Raw genomic sequence first — 15,227 nt, forward strand, 5'->3', positions numbered from 1 at the left:
TACATGGCTTTTACCACAATAAAAAAAATTTAAAAAAAAAGAATGTTTGTTGTGTGAATGAATGAGTAAGCGATGCTCAGATAGTATAGGCCAAAAGGATGAAAATTTATATTCGGGAAATAGGACCTTAACAGAACAATTAGTCGCCTTTCAACGTGCAGCCCCATGTGTGAGATTAGTCTGAGCATCACACATTGAAACAAACAAACAAACAAACAAACAAACAAAGGGTATACTCCTGAGATTGTGGGAACACAGAGATCCAAGGCATTTAACATAAGAGTGTGTTGTGCAGGCAAATTAGAGATATACGCACACCATTCCCTCAAGTGAGACTGAAACGTGAAAGACAACAACCCAGAACGCACCCTTTCTTCTCCCAAACTCCCAAGGAGAGAAGTGCTGAACAGAGAGGATGAAGGAGTGATGCTTTACCTCAAATCTGCACCAATCCCACATATCAAGAATAATGGCGCTCTAAGAGTTTTGTCAGTTGATATACGTAACCTGTGAAGGATGAATCCATTCATTTATTGTCTTGTTTAAAAATGTCTATTAATTTTCCCATTTTAAAAGTAATGTGTGCTTAGTTTTTAATCGATGGATTTCTAAATGACATATGGATGTTATAATAAAAAAACCTTAAATAGATTGTCTTTCACATGGTTATGATAAAAATATTATAATTTATAATTAAGATGTATTTATCTTTAAAGAATGGCTTTTAAATGTCTTTTGAAAAAAATCAGGAATGCCACCTGTACAATAAAACTAAGCCCTATATTTAACATTTTCGGATGCTATTTTTCTTACTCCATGGCGTGTAATATTATGCCAGTGTATGTGTATTGGGGGGAGGGCGTATATTTATGTGTATTATTACCTCACCAGTATTTTGTGTCTTCTGTATTCTGTTCACATTTTGTCTAAAGGCAAATTACAACAAAATTAAAATGTTACCATTATCATATAAATATTTATATTAATTGTTGTTAAAGTTGGGAAGTTATAGAAAGTTAGAAAATACACTACTGGAAAGGTTAATTTTCCTTCCAAACTTAGAGAAGAGAAAGAGAAAGAGATTTTCTTTCTAGCACTATAGCTATACTGAACTAACAGCAAGAAATAGAATAAAATTGAAAACACAGAAATTAAATGTCCACTAAACTGGTATTCATTTTCAGAGAGCTACTGTGCAGTGTGTGTCAGCCGAGTGTAATTACTGTACAGTTTTTGAAAATATGTGGTGCAAGTCAGTTATACACCAAGTCAGGACTTATTTTTGGATTTGTAAAAGATCTCTACGTTGGTTAATAATACGGTGTCAGCCCTGCATGAGAAGACTAAATGAATAAAGTCTAAATTGTTCTGAATGCCTGCAAATGGATCAAATGGCGTTCAAGATAATAACTCAATTTTTTATTAGGACTGTGACTATACTTCTAACCTTTCATAGATACATTCTTTATGGTAAAAGACATGCTATATAAAATTACTAAAATCTATTATCATGGGAAAAGAAACAAGTTATGGAAAAGTGAAAATAATGGAATGAATTGCTTTAAAAAACAGAGCGAGAACCACAGAGGAAACAGCAGCTCAATAATGTGTATTCAAAAATGTTGCTAGTAAATGGAGCCGAAGATCTCCCCACCTTATGTTCCACTACTTACTTATGCTTTAAAAGCCTCGATGGAATATGAGCTTTTATCATTTTGCATTCTAAAGATAACATAACATACTTGGTGTTTATTCTCCTCTTGATCACTGTGACTCTAAAACTGGTTTATTAGAACATGTATAGAAAAAATATCTTGAGAAGATTCACTGGGAACAATAACACTTTGAGAAAATTCAATTTGATTTTAGAGAAGAATTCTTGTGGTTTCTATACCAATGTATTTCCCATTAATATAGCAGCACTTACTCCATGTTACTTTGATATCTCTACAAATAGAAAAATCAGAGAGACTTTCTCCAACGTACTAAATGCTGCTGAAGCTTATGGATAGGTTTTCACACTTCAGCAACACTGAATCCATCTTCAAAATTGTACTGAAAAAGTAAGAGAGCAGTTGGAAGTATGATATGTAAGGAAATGAATGAGAAACAGAAGGAATTAGGGGAAACATAAGGAAATTCTGTTTCTGTCCTTAATGCTACCGTTAGACCGAACTCCAGGACAATGAGGTTTTTAAGACTTCAGTAATAGTGGCTTCAGTAACAGCTTTCACTACAGCTTAATTAAGCTTGGTTGAGGCAATGAAATCAATGTTTCCTTGGTAGTGGAATGAGCAGTGTATCATTTCTACCACTGGTCAGTTACACTGCTGGATCTTCAAACACTCTAAGAGTATTTTGAGGTTAGAATGACATTTGCTTTACAAGTTCACTTTTTTTTTTCATAGCTACACTGTCCATTTGCACAGAGTGAAGGCTAACATTGAATTTCCAAGGTTTTGGAATGACCTGTGTTAGAACTCTTCTGGCAAGAAATATTATGCATTATTCATAATGCCCAAACTCTTTAAAATTCAACAAGCACGATTTAATTTCAGACCAGTAGATGAGAATTAGTATGACATTTTTGGCATTGTTATTAATTTTAATAATAAAAGAAACATACTTAATTATTTGAATATTGTCAGAAAAGTCCATTAAATAATGCATTTTAAGAAATCCAAGTATATGTGCCTAACTGTCATTTGTAATTGGCAATTAAACTGCATTTTTGTGTTCAAAACATATTTAATTGAGCAAAAGGGTTTTTTTTAATGAACTTAATAATCTGTTCAGAAATTTATTTGGTCAAAGTTAGAATGGATGAACTGATATTACAGAAACCAATCTCTTATTATCTACCTTCAGGTTCAAAACCTTTGATCAATTACACAATAGCAGCCTTGAAGATCAAAGAATCCCTAACTGCTAGTGAGCAAATACGGAGAAGCAGAGTAAGACTGAAGTCATTTATAACATGAAGTTATAGGAGAAAGAGAATAACAATCTTGGAGTATATTTATTTTCCCTTTCTTTTCATGTAGAAAATAATGTTGGTGCGAACTGATATAGTTCTGTCAAAGCTTATCAGGTACACGTTTCAAACTGAAGATAATTCTTTTTTTTAATTTAATTAATTTATTTTAGGCTGTGTTGGGTCTTCGTTACTGCGCACAGGCTTTCTCTAGCTGCGGCGAGCGGGGGCTACCCTTCGTTGTGGTGCGCGGGCTTCTCACTGCGGTAGCTTCTCTTGTTGCGGAGCACGGGCTCTAGGCGCGCGGGCTCAGTAGTTGTGGCTCTCGGGCTCTAGAGTGCAGGCCCAGTAGTTGTGGCGCACGGGCTTAGTTGCTCTGCGACATGTGGGATCTTCCCAGACCAGGGCTCGAACCCGTGTTCCCTACATTGGCAGGTGGATTCTTAACCACTGGACTGCCAGGGAAGTCCAAAATGAACATAATTCTAATTCTGGTTGCATTTAACTACACTTTAGAACAAAACAATCAATATGTCATAATGTCAGGGAATCTTCTGAATTAAATGTTATATTATTCATTAGTTTTCCTCTTAGAACAGGTTTACATTGGCTTCAATAAGCAAACCCCGTGGAAGACTATCAGTTGACCCACTCTCCGTGATATCAAATGAATAAAAATATTTGGAAAAAATTATGTTCTTAATTCAGTAAATCAAAGTTCAAAGGAACAGAATGGTTAGGTTGTGAAATGCACTAGTCATACACGGAATAGACTTTGTATGTATTTTTAAATATGCTAATTGCAGGGGGAAGAGGAAGTTGTCTAAACTCATTTTTCAAAGATGAACTATGCACTGTATAAAAAATAAATAAAATAAAATTCACACATACAAAAAGATGAACTATGTAGGTAAAATCTTTTCATGCATCACATGAAAAACAGGTCTTATGTGTGGCCTTGCAGCCAATTTTCTCAATTAGTATAAACAACAGCTTAAAGGTATTTCTTGCTTATTAAAAATTCTCTTTATAAACTGCTAAATTTACAAGAATAGATTTATGATGAATTCACTAAATTTGTCAAATTTAGAAAATTTGAAAACCACATGCTAACATCTTGTTCATGCTGCTTATGTGTATAACTGCCCCCTTCCATGAAATATTACTTTACTTAGCTGTTTCTTGAATAGTTTAACAAAACTGGTATTCTCATTGGTCAGGCTAGTTCTGTTGACCTGTTCTGCCTTTTACTCTATTAAATCAAATTTCATATTGCCTGAAGGTCTTAGAAATGTATACAAGGATATGCATGGTATGTTAGAGTCTACTTATATGCAATAACTAGAAGTGGTTTGATATTTCTAATGCTATCAAGTACTAATAGATGATGTTTTTGAGTTTTACCCCATAATGGAAATTTCTGTGTAGATTTTGCATGCTGCATGTGCATTCCAGAAGAATGGTTAAACCCTCTGGTGAAATTAAAGAGGGGTTTGTGCAGTGAGGACAAACATAAATAAGCAGAAACTCTGCAATGTAAATGTGAAAAAGAACTTGGAAAATTCTCTGGTGCTGCAGAATTACTGTGTTCATCTTTAAATTGGTAAGAAACAGTGGAAACAAATTAATCGTACATAAATCCACACAGGCTTCCCTATTTCATGGGCGGGGGGGGGGGCTGTTGCTTTATGGAAGAGTAATTGAGGACCTGCAGACAGTAGATGTCCTCCTCTTGGTGTAGTGACTTATGGGAATTGACCTGGATTGCTAGAAACTTGGTAAATTCTGCTGATCTCCTGCTGCGCCCAAAATGTGTCTCATCCACTCAAAAGGGATAGAGTGTATAGAAAAGAAAGTCAACAACAGACGAAGAACATTATGTATATTATCTAATTCTCATACTTGCACAAAACATGAGGTGGGGACTATTATTAAACTCCTAAGTTGAGAGGAAACTGAGGGTTCAGATGATTAAACCATTTACTCAAGATCAAATGGCTAGTTTTGCCCTATCCTAACATTAAATATTCACCCCCCTCCCCCGAAATGAAACAAATTACATTCAGAAAAGCAATAAAAATTTAGGAAATAAAAATAAACGTAAACGTGCTCACTTTATGTGAATAAACCTAGACCCATGTAGTCAGTAGGCATTCCAAAAAGACTTTAAAGATATGGGGGAAAAAAAAAACATGCTTTTTCACTGATGGTCTAAAACTTGTGAACATTTATTAATGCATTTATAAAGCAAGTATTGTAAAGCGCATGTGCTCTAGAGATTGGGTACATAGGGTAGAAAAGCCCTATGAATTCAGGGGTTTACAAATTAATGCAGGAAACAGACAATATGCTGAAAAACAAATTTAAAAATTAGAGGCTAAGGAAGTGATGGAAGTGATGTGACAAGGCGTGACTGGGTGGTTATTTTAAGTTGGGTGGTTTGGAAAAGCATCTGTACGGAGGAGCTATGCAAGTTGTGATACGAATGACAGTGAGAACACACTTATATAAATATCAACGGAAAGAGGAATGGAAATGAGGCTGGTATCTTGGAGAAAAGTGGTTGAGGTTGATAGTGGCAAAATGTGAGTTCAGAAAAAAAAGGGAAGAGACAGGTTAAGGTATTCCTTTCAAGGTGCATGCCAAGGTAGTGTCCTTACTAGGGTTCGCACAGATGTGACTCTTTGACAATTACATTAACATTCTCTCTAACAAAATGAACCCAGTTGTGTAAGCAACAGAAAACAACAAATAAAAAGCCTAAATAGGGTGTTCACAAATAGAACTAACACAAATAGCTTATAAGCAGATGCAAAAAATATTGAACTTAGTATTGATCAAAGAAGTTGATTGTAACATTCATAATAATCCAAATGTCAAATTTTAATTGGTAAGAATAATAAGTGATGTTGGCAAGGGTATTGGAAACAACACTACTACTCACTTCTGGTATAAATGTGCATTACTACACCCTTTCTGGAAAGCAATTTTGCAATTTACGTGGAAGACTGAAAAGACATCCACAGTTTCAACCAATGAATTCTGCTTGTGGGGAATGTGTTGCCAAGCTTACTGGTGTTTTTAACGTTGGATCACACTGCTTCTTAATATAAATATTATTATAGTCTGAATTGTTTTAGTAGGCCCGAAAACTTGAGAAAAAACTTCCAACTTTTCCAGTTTGGGGTCTTTCAATTACAATGTATCATGAGTTTTAAGGACACCACAAAGAAAGAAGGAAAAATGAGAGGCATTGCATTATCCCCTATCAAATGCAATGTCCAAACAATATCTACTCGAAACAGTTCAGCAACTGAATAGTCCTGGGCCCCTGCTCAGTGATAACTGGACAACTTAATCTCTGGAGGGCACATGAGCTGAGCATCCCAGCCAAAGGAGAGGCTATTATATGTTTCTAAAAATGATGTGAAGATTTTGCTCATTCTCTTTTTCAATACTTTGTATTTTTGGAATGGGTGATTTCTTAAGGACAGGGATCATAATTTTAGTCCTACCTATTCTTGTAAAGGTATAAGACAATATATCTATACATTTATCCATCAACCTACTTCTATTTTTCTATAAATCTAAGTCTATATTTAAACGTGATTTATTCCTATAAAGAAATAAAACCATATGCATATAAACAACTATATAATTCTATATCTATGTACCTATATCTTTATCTATAAAATCATAATCATATAATAAGATGTCACTAATGAAATCAGGCTTGAGCTGAAAGTTGACACACTGGTAGGAGTTCATAAGCAAAGAAGGAAGAACATTCTAGACTGAAGTAACAATGTGTAAGGCCTCATGACAGGAGCAAAGTAATTCTGAGACACTGAATGGAAGTCATGTGGCTTCAACACACAATTTAGGGATGGGTATGGTACAAGAGCTAACTGCAGATTTAAGCACAAATTAGACTTTACATGACATTTCTGGCTAGGTTAAGTATTTTGGTTTTCATTCTAAGAGCAATGGAAAACTTTAAAATGTTAAAAAGAAGCAATTCAACTAGATTTATATTTCAAGATACCCACTCCGGCTCTAATGTAGAAAAAAAAGTTAGGGTGGTGGGTAGTGAATATGGAGATGACTGAAGATTAGATTTGAGAAGTAACAATATATATGGAAAGAAATAGACAGGATTAGGGCATATTTAGGAAAAAGTATGGCTAAAACCTGTTCATGGATTGGGTATGAGACTATAAGGAGAGAGAGGCATCAAAAGAGACACTTGAACTTCTGACTTACAAAGATTTCACAGGTTAATTTTCTGGATTGAAGCTAATTACAGTCTTAGAAATGAACAAGCTATATTTGGGTAGATGTTAGTAAAGATTAAGAGCTGAGTTTGACTTTGTAAAAAATGTCAAGCAGACAAGTGCAGCACAGTGAGAAGTTCTTTCCAAGACACGTGAATAGTGGAGTCCTTCATGCTTGGGTGGTAATCACAGCTGTGAGAATGGGCAGAGAGATACAGTCACACCAGGAGGGTCTGGTTCAGAGCCTCCAGAAACTCCAACATTTAGTGTCTGTTTAGAGGAGGAAGAGCCTACAAACACGTGTACACAGGAGGAAAACCAGGACACGGATCAACAAAGAAGGCTGGAGCTCCCAAGATTAGGTGCAGCAGATTCGACGTTTGGTGAGGGCCGGCTCCCTCAAAATGGCTTTCTTTGAAACCTCACATCATAGTAAGGGTGAGGGTACACTCTGGGGTCTCTTTTATAAAGTCATTAATCCCATTCATAAGAGCTCCACCCTCCTGACCTAATCACCCTGCAAAGATCCCACCTCCTAATTCTATCACCTTTGGGGTCAGAATTTCAACATATAAATTTGGGGCAAGAGGGAAGAGATATGGGGACATATGTATATGTATAACTGATTTACTTTGTTATAAAGCAGAAACTAACACACCATTGTAAAGCAATTATACCCCAATAAAGATGTTAAAAAAATAATAAATAAAAAAAATAAAAACACCTACCACCTCTTTCAGATGAGATATCCCCAAGCCCTATATTGAAAGGAAATTATTATTTTAAGCTTAAAGAGATGATCATGAAGTATAGAAAAAATTGGAAAATAAAGATTAGCTGTGATGCCAAAAAAAAAAAATTGGGGGGAATATAAACATTCAGTCCTCTAAAATTTTTTCTTTCACTTTTAAACTATTCTTCTGATATGGTTCCAACTGTATTAGTCTGACGGGACTACTAAAATTCTACATGCTCAGCTGCTAGTGACTAATCTCCATGTATGTGCGACTGAAAGCCTAGAATCCTGCTAGCCTGAGATGTCTATAGGTATTTTGGGACCTGAAGCTCACAAAATTTAGAGGCAATCTTTAAGAATAGTAACTCAAATTACATATGGAAAAAGTAGGTGTGGAAATTTCTAATGAAATTCTATTTCTTTACAATGAGGAAAAATTACAACATATTAAAAATTTTACAAAACTGACAAATTCCAAAATACCACAATATCCAGAAAAATAGTATATATTTTCATTAGTTAACTGAATGATGCAACTCTGTAATACTTTTTCCCTTTTATATTTGGTTGCATAATTTTCTACCAGTCTTTCATATGACAACATCACAAAATATTTTTGGTAAGGAGAAAAAAAATAATTCATTTTCTCCTCTTGCATTGTTTGTATAAATTTAATTTTTCTTTTTGTTAATTTATATTTTTTAAATCTTCTCAAAAACTTCCAGATAATTGTTTGGAAATTTTCAAATTAGAGAAAACCTTAATTTTTCATAATTATGTTAGGATTTCTGGTATTTCAAGTTTTCTTGTATAGGGTCTAACCTTCGTTACTGTTTGAATAGGTGATATTCATTAATTGGTTTGTCAGAGACGGAGTGTAGGAGACCCTCTCCCTGAGTTTTATGTTTTTTCTTATCTGATTGAAATCAGCTCCATTTTTATTAGGACGTAATGAGAATGAACTCTGCTGACAATTTCCATGTCTAATAGTTGGAAAATTTTTCTGTAGACTACTTTCTGACTCAACACATTTCAAATCTTGTTTCTGTTCCACTCCTAGATCCTCTTATTTCTACCAGCCGCATCATTAGGACACTGAGCTTCTGGATTACAAGATGAAATCTGTTTCTTACTTTGCTAAACGTATTCACTAAGAAATTAAACATGATTTGTCATACTACTTAAAATCCTTGTGTAAAAGAACACTCAGGCTAGCCATTTTATATCTTTAGAAGCTTCAACTTTACTTACTCAAATTGTCTCAACTTTCTACAGTTTATTTATTTTTTCCTAAAAAGCTGAAGTTTAAGATAAGTGGCAGGATTAAAATTGTCCTACGTGGAAATACTAATGGCTTTAAATGAAATGTCCTGCATAAGCATATGCATTAACTCAGATGGGAAATACCATAACAAATTAGATAAGAAATGTTCTTTATTCATTCAGTGAGTCATTCAATTAAGAGCTATTCATTGAGGAACTCCTGTTAGTTTCTAGTTGGTTGCTGGGAATAAAGTAATAGCATAACAAAATACACACACGTATCCCCCACCACCATGATTCTAAGGTATCTAAGAATTTGGTGGAAGGGGATGGGAAAAAATAATTATATAGGTAATCATTAAATTAAGTGCGGTTTGTTTGAATTTTACTTTATTTTTTTTTATACAGCAGATTCTCATTAGTCATCAATCTCATACACATCAGTGTATACATGTCAATCCCAATCGCCCAATTCATCACACCACCACCACCACCCCACCGTGGCTTTCCCCCCTTGGTGTCCATACATTTGTTCTCTACATCTGTGTCTCAATTTCTGCCTTGCAAACTGGTTCATCTGTACCATTTTTCTAGGTTCCACATATCTGCATTAATATACAATATTTGTTTCTCTCTTTCTGACTTACTTCACCCTGTATGACAGACTCTAGATCCATCCACGTCTCTACAAATGACCGAGTTTCGTTCCTTTTAATGGCTGAGCAATATTCCATTGTATATATGTATCACAACTTCTTTATCCATTCGGCTGTTGATGGGCATTTAGGTTGCTTCCATGACCTGGCTATCATAAATAGTGCTGCAATGAACATTGGGGTGCATGTGTCTTTTTGAATTATGGTTTTCTCTGAGTATATGCCCAACAGTGGGATTGCTGGATCATATGGTAATTCTATTTTTAGTTTTTTAAGGAACCTCAATACCATTCTCCATAGTGGCTGTATCAATTTACATTCCCACCAACAGAGCAAGAGGGTTCCCTTTTCTCCACACCTTCTCCAGCATTTGTTGTTTGTAGATTTTCTGATGATGCCCATTCTAACTGGTGTGAGGTGATACCTCATTGTAGTTTTGATTTGCATTTCTCTAATAATAAGTGATGTTGAGCAGCTTTTCATGTGCTTCTTGGCCATCTGTAGGTCTTCTTTGGAGAAATGTCTATTTAGGTCTTCTGCCCATTTTTGGAGTGGGTTGTTTTCTTTTTTTAATATTGAGCTGCATGAGCTGTTTATATATTTTGGAGATTAATCCTTTGTCCGTTGATTCGTTTGCAAATATTTTCTCCCATTCTGAGCATTGTCTTTTCATCTTGTTTATGGTTTCTTTTGCTGTGCAAAAGCTGTGAAGTTTCATTAGGTCCCATTTGTTTATTTTTGTTTTTATTTCCATTACTCTAGGAGGTGGATCAAAAAAGATCTTGCTGTGATTTATGTCAAAGAGTGTTCTTCCTATGTTTTCCACTAAGAGTTTTATAGTGTCCGGTCTTACATTTAGATCTCTAATCCATCTTGACTTTATTTTTGTGTATGGTGTTAGGGAGTGTTCTAATTTCATTCTTTTACATGTAGCTGTCCAGTTTTCCCAGCACCACTTACCGAAGAGACTGTCTTTTCTCTATTGTATATCCTTGCCTCCTTTGTCATAGATTAGTTGACCATAGGTGCGTGGGTTTATCGCTGGGCTTTCTATCTTGTTCCATTGATCTATCTTTCTGTTTTTGTGCCAGTACCATATTGTCTTGATTACTGTAGCTTTGTAGTATAGTCTGAAGTCAGGGAGTCAGATTCCTCCAGCTCCGCTTTTTTCCCTCAAGACTGCTTTGGCTATTTCGGGTCTTTTGTGTCTCCATACAAATTTTAAGAGTTTTTGTTCTAGTTCCATTAAAAATGCCATTGGTAGTTTGATAGGGATTGCATTGAATCTGTGGATTGTTTTGGGTAGTATAGTCATTTTCAAAATATTGATACTTCCAATCCAAGAACATGGTATTTCTCTCCATCTGTTGGTATCATCTTTAATTTCTTTCATCAGTGTCTTATAGTTTTCTGCATACAGGTCTTTTGTCTCCCTAGGTAGGTTTATTCCTAGGTATTTTATTCTTCTTTTTGCAGTGGTAAATGGGAGTGTTTCCTTAATTTCTCTTTCAGATTTTTCATCATTAGTGTATAGGAATGCAAGAGATTTCTGTGCATTAATTTTGTATCCTTCAACTTTACCAAATTCATTGATTAGCTCTAGTAGTTTTCGGGTAGCATCGTTAGGATTCTCTATGTATAGTATCATGTCGCCTGCAAACAGTGACAGTTTTACTTCTTCTTTTCCAATTTGTATTCCTTTTATTTCTTTTTCTTCTCTGATTGCCGTGGCTAGGACTTCCAAAACTATGTTGAGTATCAGTGGTGAGAGTGGACATCCTTGTGTTGTTCCTGATCTCAGAGGAAATGCTTTCAGTTTTTCACCATTGATAATGATGTTTGCTGTGGGTCTGCAGTATATGCCTTTATTATGTTGAAGTAGGTTCCCTCTATGCCCACTTTCTGGAGAGTTCTTATCATAAATGGGTGTTGAATTTTGTAGAAAGATTTTTCTGTATCTCTTGAGATGATCATATGGTTTTTCTCCTTCAGTTTGTTAACATGGTGTATCACATTGTTTGATTAATAAATCCCATGAAAGAGAGTGTAGATTTTGCATGCTAACACATTGGGTTAAAGTAAATGTCTTTTTCATATATCTTTCTTTATACACTACAGAATAGTTTTAAATTTACTAAGTTTCTGCTCATTACCACCTATATTGTGAATATACGGTGTTTTATGAGTAGCATATAGTGAGTAGAAATTATTTATTCTTTCTAATATACACTTGAGTAATTTTTTCACAATTCATTTTTAATTGGATTATTATATTCAGGATTGAGACAGGAGTGAAATTGATAGCCCTCAGAATTTTACCATCTTTAGCCATTTTATCTTAAATGCTTTTAAGAAAGAATTTGCACTTTCAACTGCTACCAACACAGAGTTAAGGACCAAGAAAGTGAGGTTTACCTCAGATTGAAGGAGCTTTAACTGATTTGAAATATGGTAGAAGGAGAATGGTAGAGCTAAAGACGCAAATAACAGAGAGAGAGAAGGTGGTGCTCTGTAGATCAAAAATCATTGCCTGACCTTTTGGAAGAACTTTCATACCTCATTCCTGGGGATAAAGGCACATTCCATGCAATCCTGAACCTGCTCCCCAGGTATTAGTACAGACACTGTGCCCCTCACTTTTCAGGATATCAGGCTATCTGACCTGTACCATTTTGGCTTATATTCTCACCCCTACTCCACTCTGTTTCATTGTTATTGGCTTGACTCTAGCTTGCTTTCTTTGCTATTATCTTCTGTTTTGCATTCTGTTTTCTTAGAGTCTTCTATGCTTTCTAAGATAAAAATTAGTTTATATCCATATCCGTCCACCAAAGAAAGAAAGTTGGAGGACCACTCCCTCTTTTTTTTTTCCTCAGTTGAAATGAGAGCATGACTACACAATGGGATTTCTTAATGGGAGCCTTTCCTAAGTATCTGAGTGTAGAGAGCCATCTACTTTACCTGAACAAGGATAGGGAAAATTTCAACATTCAGACTTTGTTTGAGAGTTAAAGGCACTCCTATCAACTTTAACCCAGAACAGTCTTATGTCCGTAGCAGACTTTATTTTTACAGGCAAAAAATGATTTAAGCACCAAACCTGTATCCTACATGTCTGCTAAACTTCAAATGATGGAAATGAGTTGCTCAAGAATGGCAGTCACAACATGATATTCAGGGACTGTCTCTGGCTGGTGCAATTTATAGCCATTTTTCAGGGACTGGCTTGGCTGTTGCAATTTATAACCATTTTCCCTCCCATTAGAGTTGCAGGCAAATCTAGCTCTATAAACCTTGACATCAGTTAGTCAAGCAGACAGGAGAAAAGTGACAAAAGGAAGGTTTAAAGCTAATTTTGAAATAGTTCTGTGACACTGGCTCATGAATAAAACGTAAAACAAATTATATGGGTGAGTATATACAGATTTAAAAGCAAGATACCAGAGAGTTCAGGAAGAAAGATCCCTGGCAAGACCAGAGAGACAAGAAATGTAATGCAATTTAAGTCACTGGAGTAAGACAGTGGAATAACTCACGTCTCATTACCAGAAATATCTGGTGAGCTACTTAAAATGTAAATGACTGTTCCTCATCCCAGAATTTCAGGAAAAAAAATCTCTGGGGACACACCCTCAGTGTCTACTTTTCCAGAAAATCACTCAGGTAACCTTCATGTAAATTAAAATTTGGGAAGCCTTTGACCATCTGTGATATTCTCTTTCTTCTAACTATTTTCAGTAAACTACTAGAGAAGGGGTCCCTTACGGAATCGTGTAATATAGGGGACATGATTGGTATCAAGGCACTGAGTGTTTTATGGGTTCCTCAGTGAAAGTATTAAAAAGAGGCTGGGGTTGCTAGTGGCAACTGTGGCTTCAGGCTTCGAGTACCATGCACGTGTGCGGAGAGTGATAGATAAGCTCCGCCATTAAAACTACAGCCACCAAGAACAAACTATGTAAACATGAAAAACAAAATAGGAAAAAAAACCTACTACCTTGAGTTGATAATAGAAAAAATATGGTTTATATATAAGACTATTAAATCTTCCGTGGGAGAACACAGGAAGAAGCACAGTAAAATTTGGATACTCTAAAAATGCTCTTTCTGTAAGATAAGGGTAACAGGATGTTGTTGAAGACATTTAAATTGATGCCGGAATTGTTGATCATGAAAAAATATGAGTAGCCCATGTACAACAATGTCATTACAGTATGACAATACCCCTGGATGCCAGCCAAAATGGAGGTAATTTTCTGAAAAGAGCTCAGTCCTGAACTTAATCCAAAAGGCATCCATTCATAACAAAGTACTTTCAAGAAGGGAAAAGACAAAGCCAGATAAAGTCTGGATGATATATTTTCATTATAAAAACAAACAGCACACCATTCATTTAGAACTAATTGTAAACATACCTAAATAAAATAATTTAGAATATCTGCAATTACAAAACAAGTGTAATATTTGCTTGTTTGAATGTAAGAAGTTTTTTAAGTGACAAAGAAAGAGCATAACACAGGGAAGACCCTGAAACAGCAAGCTCTACTGAATTTACAGGTGAGCTGATTTAAAATTCAATCCCGCTTCTCCGCTTTCACAATCCTATAGCAATGATGAAACCCAAACACTGGTCCCAATAAGGAAATGAGATTGATTATTCATATCCAGGTTAAATCTTTCTAGTCCTGAGAGAAATCATTGTGAAGAATAAAAATCACAGAGAGTAGGAAAGAAATAACGAGGTCATGAATTTTTACTTTGGTAAGTTTTATCTGGCAGCGAAGTTGAACAGGAGTTAATACTAGTCCTCCATTTCAAAGAATCAAAGAATTAATCCATATCTACTAGAATGTTGAAATATTTAAACATTCATTGATGCTGTTCTATCATTAATCCATTCATACGTGACATTAATTGAATGACTTCTAAGGGCCAGGGACTATACAGGGGCTAAAGGGAAACATGAAATCTAGGGAAAGAGTCAATTTTAAGTCAGTATGATAAGATATATGAAAATGTACAAAAATTTTATTGTGCAGGGTTGTATATGTGTTTTGATACATTATTAGCTATAAATGTGTATGTGTGTAGATACATAAAATATATAATGAATTAATACATAATAAAATTAAATAAAAGTATTATTAATAATTAAGTAAATAAGAAAAATAATTTTTTTCATGGAACCATATAAGAACTGCTTCTGGGAGGTAGTGATTAAGATACACAGAATAAAATAAAAATTAATCAGGGGATAGTTGTTAAGTGGAGGCTTTCCACACAGTGTACAAGATACACACAAAGGAACAAATACTGAGAGGTTA

Source organism: Stenella coeruleoalba (genome assembly GCF_951394435.1).
Source record: "Stenella coeruleoalba genome assembly, chromosome: 21".
Taxonomy (NCBI): domain Eukaryota; kingdom Metazoa; phylum Chordata; class Mammalia; order Artiodactyla; family Delphinidae; genus Stenella; species Stenella coeruleoalba.